The sequence below is a fragment of the Neomonachus schauinslandi genome, chromosome 10 (assembly GCF_002201575.2).
Source record: "Neomonachus schauinslandi chromosome 10, ASM220157v2, whole genome shotgun sequence".
NCBI classification, from domain to species: domain Eukaryota; kingdom Metazoa; phylum Chordata; class Mammalia; order Carnivora; family Phocidae; genus Neomonachus; species Neomonachus schauinslandi.
Genome location: NC_058412.1, coordinates 72,291,392 through 72,306,052, shown reverse-complemented (window position 1 = coordinate 72,306,052; position 14,661 = coordinate 72,291,392). Strand labels below are relative to the sequence as shown.

At 52.0% G+C, this 14,661-nt stretch overlaps 1 non-coding gene across 1 annotated transcript; it reads right to left on the bottom strand.

The window, feature by feature from the left end:
- Window positions 1-13,707: 13,707 nt before the first annotated feature.
- On the bottom strand, window positions 13,708-13,814 carry LOC123326061. The gene has a single exon (XR_006540851.1). It is a non-coding gene; the product is annotated as a U6 spliceosomal RNA (small nuclear RNA).
- Between the last annotated feature and the right edge of the window lie 847 nt (window positions 13,815-14,661).

Sequence of the window (14,661 nt, the reverse complement as noted above, 5' to 3'; positions counted from 1 at the left end):
TGAAGCAACCCCCAAACCTGCCGCTTATTAGCTGTGTGATTTTAAGCCTGTCCCTTAACCTACTTGAGATTCTCCTGTGTAATGAAGGTAAAAATAGGACCTCTCCCATGTGGTTGTTGTGAAAATTAAATGAGTTCATCAGAGTAAGTGCTTACCAAAAATATCTTCATTTGGTATCCCCAGAGCGAAGTCCCCATCTCAGCATGCAGCGGGGGCTTGGCAATTAGCTGAAGGCAAGCTCAGGACAGTGGCCACAGCAGCGGGACTGGGGTAGATTGGAGGGAAAGCTCCCACGATGGCAAATGAAGGGCAAATGCTTATCTGGGCAATTTCCTTCCTGTGACGCCCTGGGAACATGGCAACCCCCTGTGTCAGCCCACCCTAAGGGAATGCCCCCATCTCCTGCGGACACTGGGGAACCCCCAGACTCTCTGTGGGGTCTTCTTCAGGAGTCTTGGCCCTGCCTTGTGGCTGGGGTGGGACAGGAGATCGGGAACAGCTGAAGCTCAGCTGGCAAACGCTGGGATGCGTTTGGCTCGCTGCAGGGGACACAGGGAGGAGAAAGGACCCCCTAATTCAAGACCCTGCGGAGGCTGTTTGAGGAATAAAGAGGATACCATGTATCGGTCTCGAGACCAGACCAATTTTGTAAACATTCAATCGGCCACAGACCAATGCTTTTGTAATATACAGCACAAAGGAATTACTAGAACAGATGATCGCACACTTGGATATTGTAGCAACATCAAATTGCCATAAAAATGCATGTTTATTCTCCAGCTCTGGGCTTCTCTCATCAGCGACCAGTGACTGTTTGCATAGGCGACAGCCACGCTGCCCGTGGAGCGGACACCCCATAAAGGACAGCTGCCCTCGTTTCCTTCCTGTAGCCTCACCTCCTCCTGGCCTGGATGGGAGGCGGCGTCCTGACAGCCCTGCACCAGGTGTTTAGAATCCTCCCCACCTCCGCCACCCGCAGGCCTGCCCAGGTCACCTGTGGCCGCACACCTCCGGCGGGTATAGACACAGTGTCCATCTACTGGGGAACAGCGTAAAAGCCACTACCATATTTTTGAGCATGTACCATCTGCCAGAGCCCGAGCTCCAAGAGCAGTATTTTTCCTGACAATTCCACAAGGTAGACATAATTGTGTCTGATTTAAAATGAGACCTCTCAACTCGGTGAGTTCCTAGGAGCTCTGTAGCGCAGAGGGTTTACGCACTGCGCCGGAGTGGCCGCAGGGCACCTGGAGGGCTTGCTAAACGTGCAGACTCTCCAGCCTCACGCGCTGGATTCTGATGCACGAAGCCTGGCTGGTCCCCAGGGACCCCAGGTGCTAGTAATGATCGGCTGGCTCGGGCACCACTTTTCTCAAAGATGCTGAGGCCTGGGGTCCGCTGAGAAACGGGAGAGACACCACCTGATGCGCTCGTACAAATGAAGCATTTTTTAACAAGGGAACATACTTCTGTCTTATCAAGGGTATGAAGCAGATAAGGAAATTCATATTTAGTTTTACCTCAACTATGTAACCAAAAAAGCTACATGTTTAAAAAAAAATAGACTGGAAGGAAAAATGCAAAATGTTGATGATCTCCTATGAAGGGATTGTATGTGATCTTTATACTTTTCTACATCGAGCATGCATTACCTTTATAAATAGAAAAGCAATAAGCACTGTTTTTTTTTTTTTTTAAGATTTTATTTATTTATCTGAGACAGAGAGAATGAGAGAGACAGAAAGCACATGAGAGGGGGGAGGGTCAGAGGGAGAAGCAGACTCCCCGCCGAGCAGGGAGCCCGATGCGGGACTCGATCCTGGGACTCCAGGATCATGACCTGAGCCGAAGGCAGTCGCTCAACCGACTGAGCCACCCAGGCGCCCAATAAGCACTGTTTTTAAAAGTGAAAACTCCCATCATCTATGCTACCCGAAGCATGAGTCAACTTTTGCCATTCTGGGGCCAGGCGGAAATTACTGGGGTTTTCTTCTCTGGGAGGGCAGGAAGTCCTTATTTCCCACTGGGCTTCCTGCTGGAGTTGGAGGCTGAGAAAAATTCTGGCTGAAGATTCAAGAAAGGTATAAAAACTTAAGGCAGGCAAGGTCCTTTGTGAGTGGCCTCGCTTATCTCTACAGCCCCCTCCTCCTCCACCCCCTGCTTTGGGAGTCGCTTCTGGAAAATACTATCATTCCTCTCACCTTTGCCCCCACTGTCCCCTCAACCTGGAAAGCTCATCCCTATCCCCACCTCCCACCTCTGCCACTCACTTTAATATCTTCAGGCATCAGCTTAGGTGTCCATGTTCCATGAAGAACTTCCTTGACCCCCAAATCTGAGTGAGGGTCCCAGACACCCTAACCTCCCCTATCAGTGTATGCGTCACATTGGACTGTGATCATGGCTTACTTCTGTGCTTCCCCACCTGCCTCCAAAAGCGCCATGTAGGGGCGCCTGGGTGGCTCAGTCGTTAAGCGTCTGCCTTCGGCTCAGGTCATGATCCCAGGGTCCTGGGATCGCCCGCATCCGGCTCCCTGCTCAGCGGGGAGCCTGCTTCTGCCTCTGCCCTTCCTCCCTGCTCATGCTCTCTCTCTCAAATAAATAAAAATCTTTAAAAAAAAGCGCCATGTGGGTGGGGATCCTATGTCCCCAGCCTGGCACCGAGTAGGCACTCTCAGGAGTACATGAAGGAACTAATGACTGGTGGGGTCCCTCCAGGCAGCTCTAGGTACTTGCCTCTCCCAGAGCCCCCTGGAGGATAATGGCCACAAATAGTTCCTTCCACACGAAGTTCAGCAAAGCCCTTTCCTCAACCTGCTGCACAGACTGGACCAGGGATTGGGCCCGCAGCCCAGGCTGGTGGGAGGGAGGCTGGCCTCTGCTCTGATGGCTCGCCCAGAGAGTCCCCCAATCCGGGGACCCAATCCCAGGACTCGATACAGGATGGTGGCTAGCGGGCCAATCACATAGCTTTGGGGGAAGAGGGTCCTAAAGCCTGCTGAGTCTCACTGAGGCTTCCCGGGAAAGTGGCTCTCTAACCCAGTCCCGGAGCTGCTGGAAGCAGAGTCCCTCCCGCCTTCCCGCACCTCAGGACTGAGGGCATCTCCATCCGTCTCTTCCGAGCAAACTAAAGAGGCTGCGTCACAGGAGAGGGCAGCCATCCATGCTGCCTCTCTCCTCCTCTGGCGGCTTGCTGCCCCCCGCCAGGCCACTCCGCTGGGGGGCCCTCTCCCCCTCGAGCGGGGGGGGGCGGGTGTGTGGCTCCCTGGCCCCGGCCTGACCCAGCTGGTCGCGGGCAGGAGGCGACCCGCATCCCCTGCACCAAACCCAGACAGGCACATTGGTTGATGAGTTTAGAGCCCTGCTGTCTGTCCTGTGTCCCTGGCCTCCCCTGCCTAGGGCATGGGGGACCAGGAAAATGTGACAGACAGAGGGGAAGCATTTGGCACACTGGCTCACGCTGGTGGGGTGGAAGGAGCGGCACCAGGGAGACTGGGAAAACACAGAAACATGCTGCTGATTATGCAGGAAATGTGCTGGGAGCAGGGGTCCCAAGGGGGTGGGGGTGGGGCTGCTTCCAGGGTCTAGAGGGACCGACCCACGCTTGTCCGCAGACAGCCTCCTTCCCAGGCCCACACTTGGCAGGTTGGAGTTGTGCGAGGTCAGTCGGTTCCCCCCACAGCCCTCCTGCCCTTTGGACACTTTCTCCTCACTTCCCTTCCCCCTCTTCAGGGAACCAGTGCCCTCGGACTTCTGGAAACCACATGTTCCCGGCTCCGAAGGATAACTCAGATTTAAAATATTCCCATCCCACATCAAACCATGTGTCATGGTGCTGTCGCTGCCCCAAAGCCTCCGACCCAGCACAGTGGCTGACACACACACCCACACTGAGGAACTGAGGACCAGGAAGGGGGCATAGATTTAAAACAGTAGCCCCAGGAACAGAAGGCTTCACCAAACAAGCCAATCCCTTAGACTGGGATGGACCAGTCTAGTCAGGGCCACAGAATGACCGCTCCACTCAGGGGACCACCTTCTCTGCCAAAACAGGATGCGCTTGCTTGGGTGGGAAGGTGGGGAGGGTGGCCTAATGGTCAGTGTGGCGCAGGCCATCCTCCCCCCCCCCCCCCTTGCGGAAGATGAGCTGCCTTGTCACAGCAGAGGAGGACAGCCCTGAGCTGGGGGCCCAGGCCCCTCTCAGTTCTAGCCTGGGACAGGCCTTGTGGCAACTCACCCACAGGACCTCAGTTTCCCTACTGGTTAAATGGGAATAATCCTACCTACAAAGCAGGGCTGTTGTTAGCCTCACTGAGATAAGACCTGAATGATGCAGGCAAGTTAGACGTAGGACACTGGAAGGGTTGTGAACAGAACATCAAAAGATTTTCTTTAAAATGTGGTATGGGCGCCTGGGTGGCTCAGTTGATTAAGCACCTGACTCTTGGTTTCGGCTCAGGTCATGATCTCAGGGTTGTGAGATGGAGCCCCGAGTTGGGCTTCATGCTGGGCATGGAGTCTGCTTAAGATTCTCTCTCTCTCTCCCTCTGCCCCTCTCCACCTTCTCTGTCTCAATCTCTCAAAAAGTAATAATAATAATAACATGGTATATGTATACAATCAAATGCTAGCCATTAAAAAATGAAATTTTGCCATTCATGACAATATGGATGGACCCTAGAGGGTATTATGCTCAGTGAAATAAGTCGGAGAGAGAAAGACAGATACCATATAATCTCACTTATATGTGGAATCCAAAAAACAAAACAAAGAACCAGAAACAGACTCATAAATACAGAGAACAAACTGGTGGTTGCCCAAGAGGATGGGGGTAGGGAATAGGTGAAGGAGGTGAAGGGGATTAAGAAGTACAAACTTCCAGGGGCGCCTGGCTGGCTCAGTTGGTAGAGCATGCGACTCTTGATCTCAGAGTCCTGAGTTCAAGCCCCACGTTGGGCATGCAGCCTGCTTTAAAAAAAGACAAACTTCCAGTTATAAAATAAATAAGTCATGAGATGAAAAGTACAACATAGGGAATGTAGTCAACAGTAATGTAATATTGCATGGTGACCGTGAGTAGTCACGATGTTGGACACCCGAAGCTAATATAACCTTGCACGTCAACTATACTTTAATAACAAGCAGACACGCAAACACGATGGTCTGGCTGGGCGGCCTTGGGCAAGCTCCTGCCCCCTTCCATGTCCTGAGACGGGGGACCAGCCAATCTTGAATGCCTTTTGCAGCTTGAGTCTCTCTCAGCGCCCTGTTTTTGAAGAACGACACTGCTGTCTTCACCCTTCCTAAGGGATTCTTTCTGGGGGAGGTGCTGCCAATTGCTTCTACATTGTTCCTCATGACAACTCAGAGCCCCTGCCAAGGGCCTTTGTCTGGACACTGTGGGGAGCCCTGGGCAGAGGGAATGAGGCAGGTCCTGCCCTTCTGCTGCCCCCCAGGCCTGAGCGTGCTCTGTTGCCTCCCCTCCTGCCACACCCTGTCCCTAGGTGGGTTTTCCTGCCCTGGTCTCTGAGATCCCTGACAGCCAGCTCTTCGTACCCAGCACACACACACACAGAGGCTGTCTGTCCCCTGCCCTGCTGGCCACTCGGGCCGAGCCTGGTCTTGGGTCTTGAACCAAACTCCTAGGGTCTGGAGCTCCCCCATGGGTGCTGGGAGAGGTCCATGGAATTCTTTTCTAGGAAAGCTGCCTCCTCACTTCCTGCCGGGGTCAGACAGGGCCCTAGCTTTCTGGGATTTGCTGTCAGGGAAAGGTCTTGCTGTGCTTTGGGGTTGGGCATGATTCACAACCATCTGGTTCGGGAAGACCACACTCTCCAGAAGGGAAGACAACTCGCAGCTAATGACCTGAATGTGTGATGTTCTTCTCTCTTCACCTCCCCCTTCAGCGCTGGAGTTTGATTTCCTCTCCCTCCTAGCACCTCCACAGCCTGCTGCTGTCCAGTGGGCCCTGGGACTAAGAGGGGCCCCTGGAGGTCACCATTCCCAACCCCAGCCTACAGGCCTGGCTGCACTGGACCCATCCAATCAGCCCCCCTGTCACTCGGCTCCTCTGTATCTTCTAACACACCCCATCTCCCATGCATCTCTCAGGACCTTGGCCTCTCGTCCTGTGTCTTCCTTTGCAGGTCCCCATCTCCGTGTCTTCGCATCGTCCCCTCCTCCTCTCTCCCCTCTGTCTCTGACCTGGTTGGTGCTTCTCCCTGGCAGTTCTCCGACTCTCCTTCCCCTCCAGTCCTGCCCTCTGCACTCATCACTACGGGCTTTGTAACCTACTTTGCAGAAATCTCATGAAGGGAAAAAAAAAAAAGGAAAGAAAGAAAAGGCAGAGTTTGGTTTTCATCAAGGTAATAAAACCCTGGTGGCCTCGGAATGTGGCTGCAGGCCTGCCCACCTCCCTGCTGTGGCCCCCCTGCGTCCAGGACATCTGTGCCCTCCCTGCACATCAGCAGGAGGAAGCGGCTCCCGAGCTCCCACCTGACTCCTCCATCAGGCCAGACAGAAACAAGGCAGCTGGGATGCGTGCCCCAGAGACACGGCCAAGCATGGGGGCAGAGCAGGACCCCACAGGGCCCAGGGCAGGTTTCCGACAGCGGTTAGGTATTTATTATGGATCCAGTGTTTGTGTTCCTTCACATAGGTTTGTATTCCTTCTTACACTGAAGCCCTAACCCCCCATGCAACAGGATTTGGAGGTGGGGCCTTTGGGAAGTTATTGGGTTCAGGTGAGGTCATGAAGGTGGGCCCCCCATAATAGGATTAGTGTTCTTGTCAGAAGAGGGAGAGATGAGAGCTCTCTCTCTCTTTGCCATGTGAGGACACAGCAAGAAGGTGGCCACCTGCAAGCAAGGAGGAGGCTCTCACCAAGAACGAATCAGCCAGCATCTAGATCTTAGACTTCCCCACCTCCAGAGCTCTGAGGGATCAGTGTCTGTTGTTCAAGCCGCCCAGTCTAGGGGATTCTGTGATGGCAGCCCTAGCTGACGAAGCCACTCTTCCATCCCGGTGGCCCCTCTGTGGAGAGGCAGCGGCCTGGTCAGACCTCCAGGCCCAAGCTGGACCAAGGCCGGCCCCATGCGGCACTCTCCACCCTCACCTTCAGCTTTGGTCGCCTCTGGCTTCTGCCACAGGGGCTCCCACCGGGATGGGAAGGAGGCTACCTGCCCCCACGGCTGGCCCGCCTGAGTGCTGGCCCCCAACCCAGGAGCCTGCGTGGGCCCAGGGGACCCAGACTGGACCCCTGGCTAGCACAGGACACTGACCCACTGGGCTCCTTGAGGGGGGAGAGTAGGGCAACAGGCATGAGGACAGTCCAGGCCGACTCTCCCTGCATTCTCCCACTCGCTGTCTTACATTCCAGGAGCCCCTATGTGCCCCTCTCTGCCCCACTAAAGGCTCCTGTCCACCCGGCTGCCTGCGTGCCCTCCACTCCCCACTCACGTCTCACGCCTGCACAGGGGCACTGCAAGTGGGGAGCTGCCCGGGGAGGGGGCTGTGGGTGCAAATTCCTCCTGCATTCCAAGGCTGAACCTATATCATCATGACAGTGGCTGTTGGTTTGGGTTTTAAGATTTATTTATTTATTTGTCAGAGAGAGAGAGAGCACAAGCAGGAGGAGCAGCAGGCAGAGGGAGAAGGAGGCTCTCTGCTGTGCAAGGAGCCTGATGCGGGGCTCGATCCCAGGACCCCGGGATCATGACCTGAGCCAAAGACAGATGCTTAATGACTGAGCCACCCAGGTGCCCCAATGACTATTGATTTTGAACATCTAAAGGGTATAGGAGCTTACAGTTTACAAAGGGCTACCTCCTACCGCATTTCATTGAATCCTCACAACAGGATGGTCTCTGTGTCTGTTTTACAGAGGACACCAAGGCTCTGGGGCTTGTTACACTCAGCACAGCACTGGCCCCCTACTCCGGGGCTGTGAACCAGCTAGCTGTCTCCTGACACACGGCCCCTGCTTGGCCAAGGATACCCTACTAACCCACAGGGACACCTTGTGCTTTCTTGCCTTTGAGCTCTTGTGTGGCCATTCTCCTGCTAGAAATGCCCTTACCCCTCTTTTCTGCTCCTTTAAATCCTGCCGGTCGTTCGCAGCCCGGCTCGTGCCCTTCTGCTACTGGAAAGCCTTCCAGCACTAGGAGGGAACAAGCCTACTACCGTGTTGCATGCAGAAGCAACACCACGGAGCTTCACAGCTGTGGCAGAGCCTGCTATTTGTCCCTCAACATTCATTCTCCCCTTCTTCCTCAGGAATGGAACCCCTGGATTTTAGTGGGGTACTTGGCTGCCCAGGCTCTATGTGGTTAGATGTAGCCAAGTTGTAGCCGAGCGAGTATAAGCAGAGTGGCATTTATTACTCTGGGGAAGTATTCATATTCATTTTTCTGACCTCCTTTCCTACTTCCTGCCAGCTGGAATGTGAACACGATGTCTGGAGCTCGAGCAGCCATCTTAGACCTTAAAGGTGGATACCACGTGTAAGGATGGCACCACATCATGACCAAAGTAACTTGAGAACCTGATGGTCCTGTTGCTGCGCCACCATCCCTGGGCCCTTAACTTCGACACTTGGCTTATCTGAGGCAGTAATCAGTTTCCATCCTGTTTAGGCCACTATTGTTTGGGATGTCGTACCACTTTCGCCAAACACAGTCCTGCCTGGTACCAAAACCCCCGTCAAGTAAGTGCTTATGGAGCACTTACTTTGTGTCAAGTGCAGGACAAGTCAGGATTTCTTAAGCTGGTTTTCACTTAGTTTTCACAGCAACCTTAAAGCTGGGTGCTAATACTAATTAATTAATTTTAGCTACAGCTCCCAAATGAGTTTTGTTCATTCCACAACATTTGTTGGTTCCTGCTACACGCTAGACACTGGGCAAGGCCTTGAGGATTCAGCAGTGAGCAAGATAAACTTGTCTTCCAAACACTGACAGTCTAGTGGGGGAAACAAGCAAATGGAAATAACCATACAACGTGATGGTAATAATACTGTATCATCATTTTAAGATGCCATCAATTGTAAGATACACTGTTTTTTATGTACCATCAAGAAAAATAATACTGCCATGAAACTGAGACATGATGTCTTAATAACAGTCCCATGTGACACATGAACCAGCCACACCAACCTCTCATTACTTTGAAATTGTTTATTATCTACCCTAAGGGATTTCACAATTTCTCCGGGCTCCAGTTGCCTTGCTTCCTATGTGACAGTCCATCTTCTAGACAGATCTCAGTAATAAAATATAGCCCAGCTTTAACCATTGGTAGCTTCCTTTCCTCTCCCATAAAGCACGTGGTTGTTGCTTTGGAGGGAGCACAGACTGTGGTTATTCCTCTGATGAATATTTGCTTCATTAATATCAAATTTATGCCCTGCTGCTCTGTTTCGTATCTTTCTTCCTACTCAACAACTTTTTCATCTCTCTGTTGAATCCTAGCATCCTTGAAGGCACTTTGGATGGCAGTTAAACTCCACAAATAAAATACCCAAGAACGCACAGAACTCCTACCAAAGAGCTACAGCCGAATTTATGCTCATGTACCTGGTGACTCCGATGTGGGACTGTCACCTGAGAAGCAGTGATCCTAAGATCCTTGGCTGTAAGCACAGCTGGGTCTCAGGGCTGTGAAGACGTGAAGGAAAAAAGAAAAAAAACAATGTATGTCTTCCAGAGCCTGGAGGGGAGAGGAATGGGGGAATGACTGCTCAGTGTGCATGCGGCTTCCTTCCGGGGTGATGAAAATGTTCCAGCACTAGACAATGTGGATGGCTGCACACAGTGTGGATGTATTAAATGCTGCTGGGTTGTACACTTGAAAATGATTAAAATGATAAATTTTGTTTTATGTGTTTTTTACCACAATTTCTTTAAAGTATGTTTTAGGGGGGCCTGGGTGGCTCAGTCGTTAAGCGTCTGCCTTCGGCTCAGGTCATGATCCCGGGGTCCTGGGATCGAGCCCCGCATCGGGCTCCCTGCTCAGAGAGGAGTCTGCTTCTCCCTTTGTCTGCCGCTCCCCCTGCTTGTGCTCGCTCTCTGACAAATAAATGAAATCTTAAAAAAATAATAAAGTAAAAATTAAAATAAAAGTATGCCTTAGGCTGCTACCATTTTCATCAAAATCTTACTCAAAACTAACTTTCAAGCCCTGTTCTAAGTACATGACATGCCGAATCCATTGCAATCCCAACAACAGCCTCTACCACAGCTCATCACGATCGCTACCATCTATTGACCATGGGCCCATCAATGGCTCAGTAAGGACTTTACAGCCCCATCGTTCAGACTGTTCTGCCTTAACGCTCGTTCTGAAGATACACACGTGTTCCCATAGGACGGCCATGAGGCTTCACTTTTGCTCATGTGTGATTTCGCCCTGGCCAGCGGTCTGTTTCTGCACATAGAGGTTACTGGACACAAGGACACCCACTCGTCCATCTCGGCTCTGTGGCTGCTTTCGCACCAGGACGGCAGAGTTGGATTGCTGCAGCAGGGGCCGTGTGGCTCGGCAAAGCTGAAAGCATTATGTGGCCTTTGAAGAAAAAGTTTGCTGAGCCCCGTGTTGTGTGAACCCAGAAAACTGTACCCCGCTGAGCTGTGCAGACAGAACACGCGCACTCTCCCGGAAGAGGGATGGTCCGTAAGCAGTGACGAGGCAGGGCTAGAGAGGGGACTGCTGTGCACAGAGTCCCCAGGAGGGCTGATGGGATCAAGAAAGGCTTCCCCAGGTGCAGAACCACCCTCGCTGCCGGGCTCCACAGTTAGGCGAGAGGACAGAGGCCCAGAGGCAGGGCAAGCCCCCAGAGTCCATTCCTTGCCCCCCCCTGTGCCCACCTTGGGGCTGCATTTCCCTGTGGCTCTGTCCCTGATTCAGGGGCACCAGCCATCACTTCGGGGTCCTGGGCTCAGGACTCAACCCACAACAGACCCTTTCTACTCTGTTCCGTGGGACACATCCATGCGTCCTTTCTCCCAGAAGATTCAGGAACATCAGACTGATCTCAGCAGGGCAAACTCCCCTTTGGTTCATCCACTGGGCAGCGGGCCAACCATCTCTAGCCCTTTGGGTTTCTCAAGTGGGAGTCAAGCACCAGTCCCTCACCCCATAGTGCATAGTGCCGGGATCCCAACCTCATCTCCCTGAGAAGCTCCGATGAAGCCCCCGCTTGAGCTTGATGTGAGAGGCAGGTACCTTCCACACCTCTTCCTCACAGAGGAGGAATCTGGCCTTCAATAAATAAACCCTTTCCCCAGATTCTCCAACAAACTGACCCTCCACCCCAAAAAAGGGCTGTAAGATTTGTAAAACAAGCTTAAAATTGTTTCCTTATAAAATTGGCCATTTGTTTCCAGTGACTCTGGGAACTGATACCTATCATCTTAAGCTCTCAGCAGAAACTTCCACCCTGTTTCACCACCTCCTCAGACCTGAGGAGCTGGAGACCAAACAGCTCTTCCCAGACAGCCTCCCCAACTGCCCGGTCAGAGAGAGGTCTCCAGGAGAAAGAGGCCTCCTGGCTTGGCCCCCAAGGTCCTGCCTGCTCTGGGGACACGTCTACTGTTAGCAGAAAGTTGTGTGGTGCGGAAGGAAGCCCGACAGCCCTGGTGTATTGCCACTTCCTTGATCTGTATGACCTTACACAAACTTTTGAGCTGAGCTTTATTTTCATCATAAAATGGAGATAGAAAGTAATAATAATACAGTCCCAATTTCCCAGAGTCATTGTCAGAATTAAATGTGTGGAGTATAACCCAAGTGGATCCAATGACTTCATTCAGCTCCTGGACAACAAGTCTTAACTGAAGGCTCCTGGGCAGCCCCAGGCCTCTGGGAATGGAAAGGATGGGGGGCCTTGCCCTCAGAGGGTTTACCATCTGGTTGGGCAGAGAATATGCACATGGCTGAAAACAGAAATGACAACCCACATCGGGTAAAGCCACAGGGAAGATTCACATGTTGGCCATGGGCTCCTAGTCAAGTCAGAGGCACAGTATAACTCAGTAGAAGAAGAAGAATCCTGATTTGGGACCACCTCTTAGAGGAGGTGGGCCTGGGGCAGGGCCCCAACAGTAAGATTGAACTGGGGGGCTGGGTGGGATGGGGGAAGAGGAGTGAAATTTCTCCCAGTGGTGTTCCTAAGAAGGCCCGAAAAAGTGTGCATGGTGAGGGCACCTGGGTGGCTCAGTTGGTTAAACGTCTGCCTTCACCTCAGGTTATGATCCCAAGTGTCCTGCGATCGAGCCCCGCATTGGGCTCCCTGCTCAGCGGGGAGTCTGCTTCTCCTTCTCCCACTCCCCCTGCTTGTGTTCCCTCTCTCGCTGTCTCTCTCTGTCAAATAAATAAAATCTTAAAAAAAAAAGTGTGCGTGGTGAACAGAATTACACATTTGCCCCACGTGTTTATGTATTTAGAGTCACAAACCAGATGGCAAAGTAATGCAGGGACTGGTGGTCCTCTGAGCAACCTTGATGGTGCATTAGAATTACCTGAGCAGCTTTAAGAACGACTGAGGCCTGGGTCCTCCCCCAAGAGACTCCCGCATGCTTGCTTTGGGGTTTGATCTGGGCATTGGGATTTTGAAAGCACCCAGGGGATTCTAATGTGCAGCCAGGGTTCAGGACCATTGCTAGCCTCTCAAACTTCAATGGGAGCAGTCTGGCTTCTGTTTAAAAAAAAAAAAAAAAAAGTGCTAAAAGAGAAAACAACTTTATTTTTAAATGCCAAAATGCCAGGGTGGGGTGGTGGTGTGAAATGCCTGCACTACCTTTGCCTGCCTCCAGCCACTGCCCCCACATTCTTCCAGCTGCTTCAATAAATTCAAGCTCCGGCTCAAAAGGCTTCTTTCCCTTTCTGGAAAATTCTATTCCCAGGAAACTCCCTCCTAACTGTGGATGCATCTTGTTCTTAGTGCTTTGCTATGCTTGTCAAAGCGCTCTGATCCTCCAGCATCATGCAGTTTTGTTCAAATGCCATCAAATTGCAAAGAATTTTCCAGAAGGGCCAGAGGAGCCCTTCCCAAGGAGGCCACTGCTGCAGCAGAGGCCAAGGGGAAAGTGCACTGGACTTGGGAGCCCAGATCCGCCCCCCGGCCCAAGTTCTGACATGACCACTAACTGGCTGCCCCTCTGAGCCTGAGTTTCCACATCTGTGAAATGGGGGAGGCCTGGGTGACCCCATGTTCCTCCTCACCCTGGCTCTCTGAGACTTCACAAGCCGCTCCAAGCTGAACACAGCGGGGTCTGAGTGCAGCTCACCTCCAGGCTCTGCCTCCTGGGGCTTCTGCCAAGCCCTGGGCCTCTTGCCCAGCGAGCAGCGGGCACAAGGGGCCTTCACAGAGTCTCTGCATGGTTCTCCTGGGAGCAGGGGCGGGGAGGCAGGGAGCCTCGCAGACCTAACACAAGGCCTCGTCTGTGTCCAGGCTGAGGGAGGAGTGGACTGAGCCGCCCATGGGGACGCTACCTTGCCTCTGGATTTTTCCGTGGCCTTTTTCAGAGCCTTTCATTTGATCATTCAATAACCCCTGAGCAGTGGAGACCGATGAGGACAATTAGCTCCATTTCCCATTGAGGGTGCTGAGGAGCTGAGGCTCGATGAGGCAAAGTGGGGCTGGAGGATGCCATGTGTCAGCAATCAAGAGCATCTGCTGCTCGGACATTTAAACTGCCTTTTTAAAAAAAAAAAAATATGGAATACTTCACGAATTGGCATGTCCTCTTTGCACAGGGGCCATGCTAACTTTCTCTGTATGGCTCCAATTATAGTCTGTGTGCTGCCAAAGCGAGCACGCCATTTAAACTTTCTAACCCTCAATTTTCGCACCTAAAAAAGTAAATACTCTTAACTGCTCTAGTAGGCCTGCCCACACTCTGTGGAGTGGGAGGCTCAGGGACACCTTTGGTCATGAGGTGGGTCCCAGGAGTCAAGTCAGTGCAAAGGCAGGGCCCTGAGAGATCCATGAGAGGGCAAGTGGTGTTCTACAACTTTCTGTATTTCGTCTCCTATCATCCTCACAACAGCCCTGTCTGTCAGGCACTCTTGGCCCCATTTCGCAGAGGGAGAATCAGAGGCTGAGAGTCCACACACAGGGGCCAAACTCAGTTCCAAGTTACGTTCTTCCACTACGCTGTGCTGCCCCTTGGATGTGGGTGTAGCTCAAGAGGCAAGTTCTCATTCTCTTATCCCCTCTGTCCAGACAGATAGATGGACAGACAGCCTGCAGGACGTGGTCAGGCTCAGTCCTAGGTACCATCACAGGCAAAGAAACCAGGGAAGGAAACTGCTGAATTTGAGAAATTTATACTTTGAAATCATCCCCTTCCTCAGACCAGAGGGAGTCTTCACAGAGAAATTTTATAGGGATTAAAGAGTTCCATACTTTTTAATAACCTAGGAAAACTAGAAGAGACTTAAACATTCATCAGATCTCTAGAGGAAGAATGTCTTTTATTAAACTTGGAAATCACTGATAAAAATCACAAAGGAGCGATTAGCAGGTCTGACTACAGAAAAGTATAAATTTTCTGCATTAAAAAAATGACTGAAAAGGGACAAGGGGGGAGAAATATTGGCAGCAAATAAGGGAGATAAAACTATCTGGTTTTATGTACTTATGTATTTATACTCTGCCTCCTT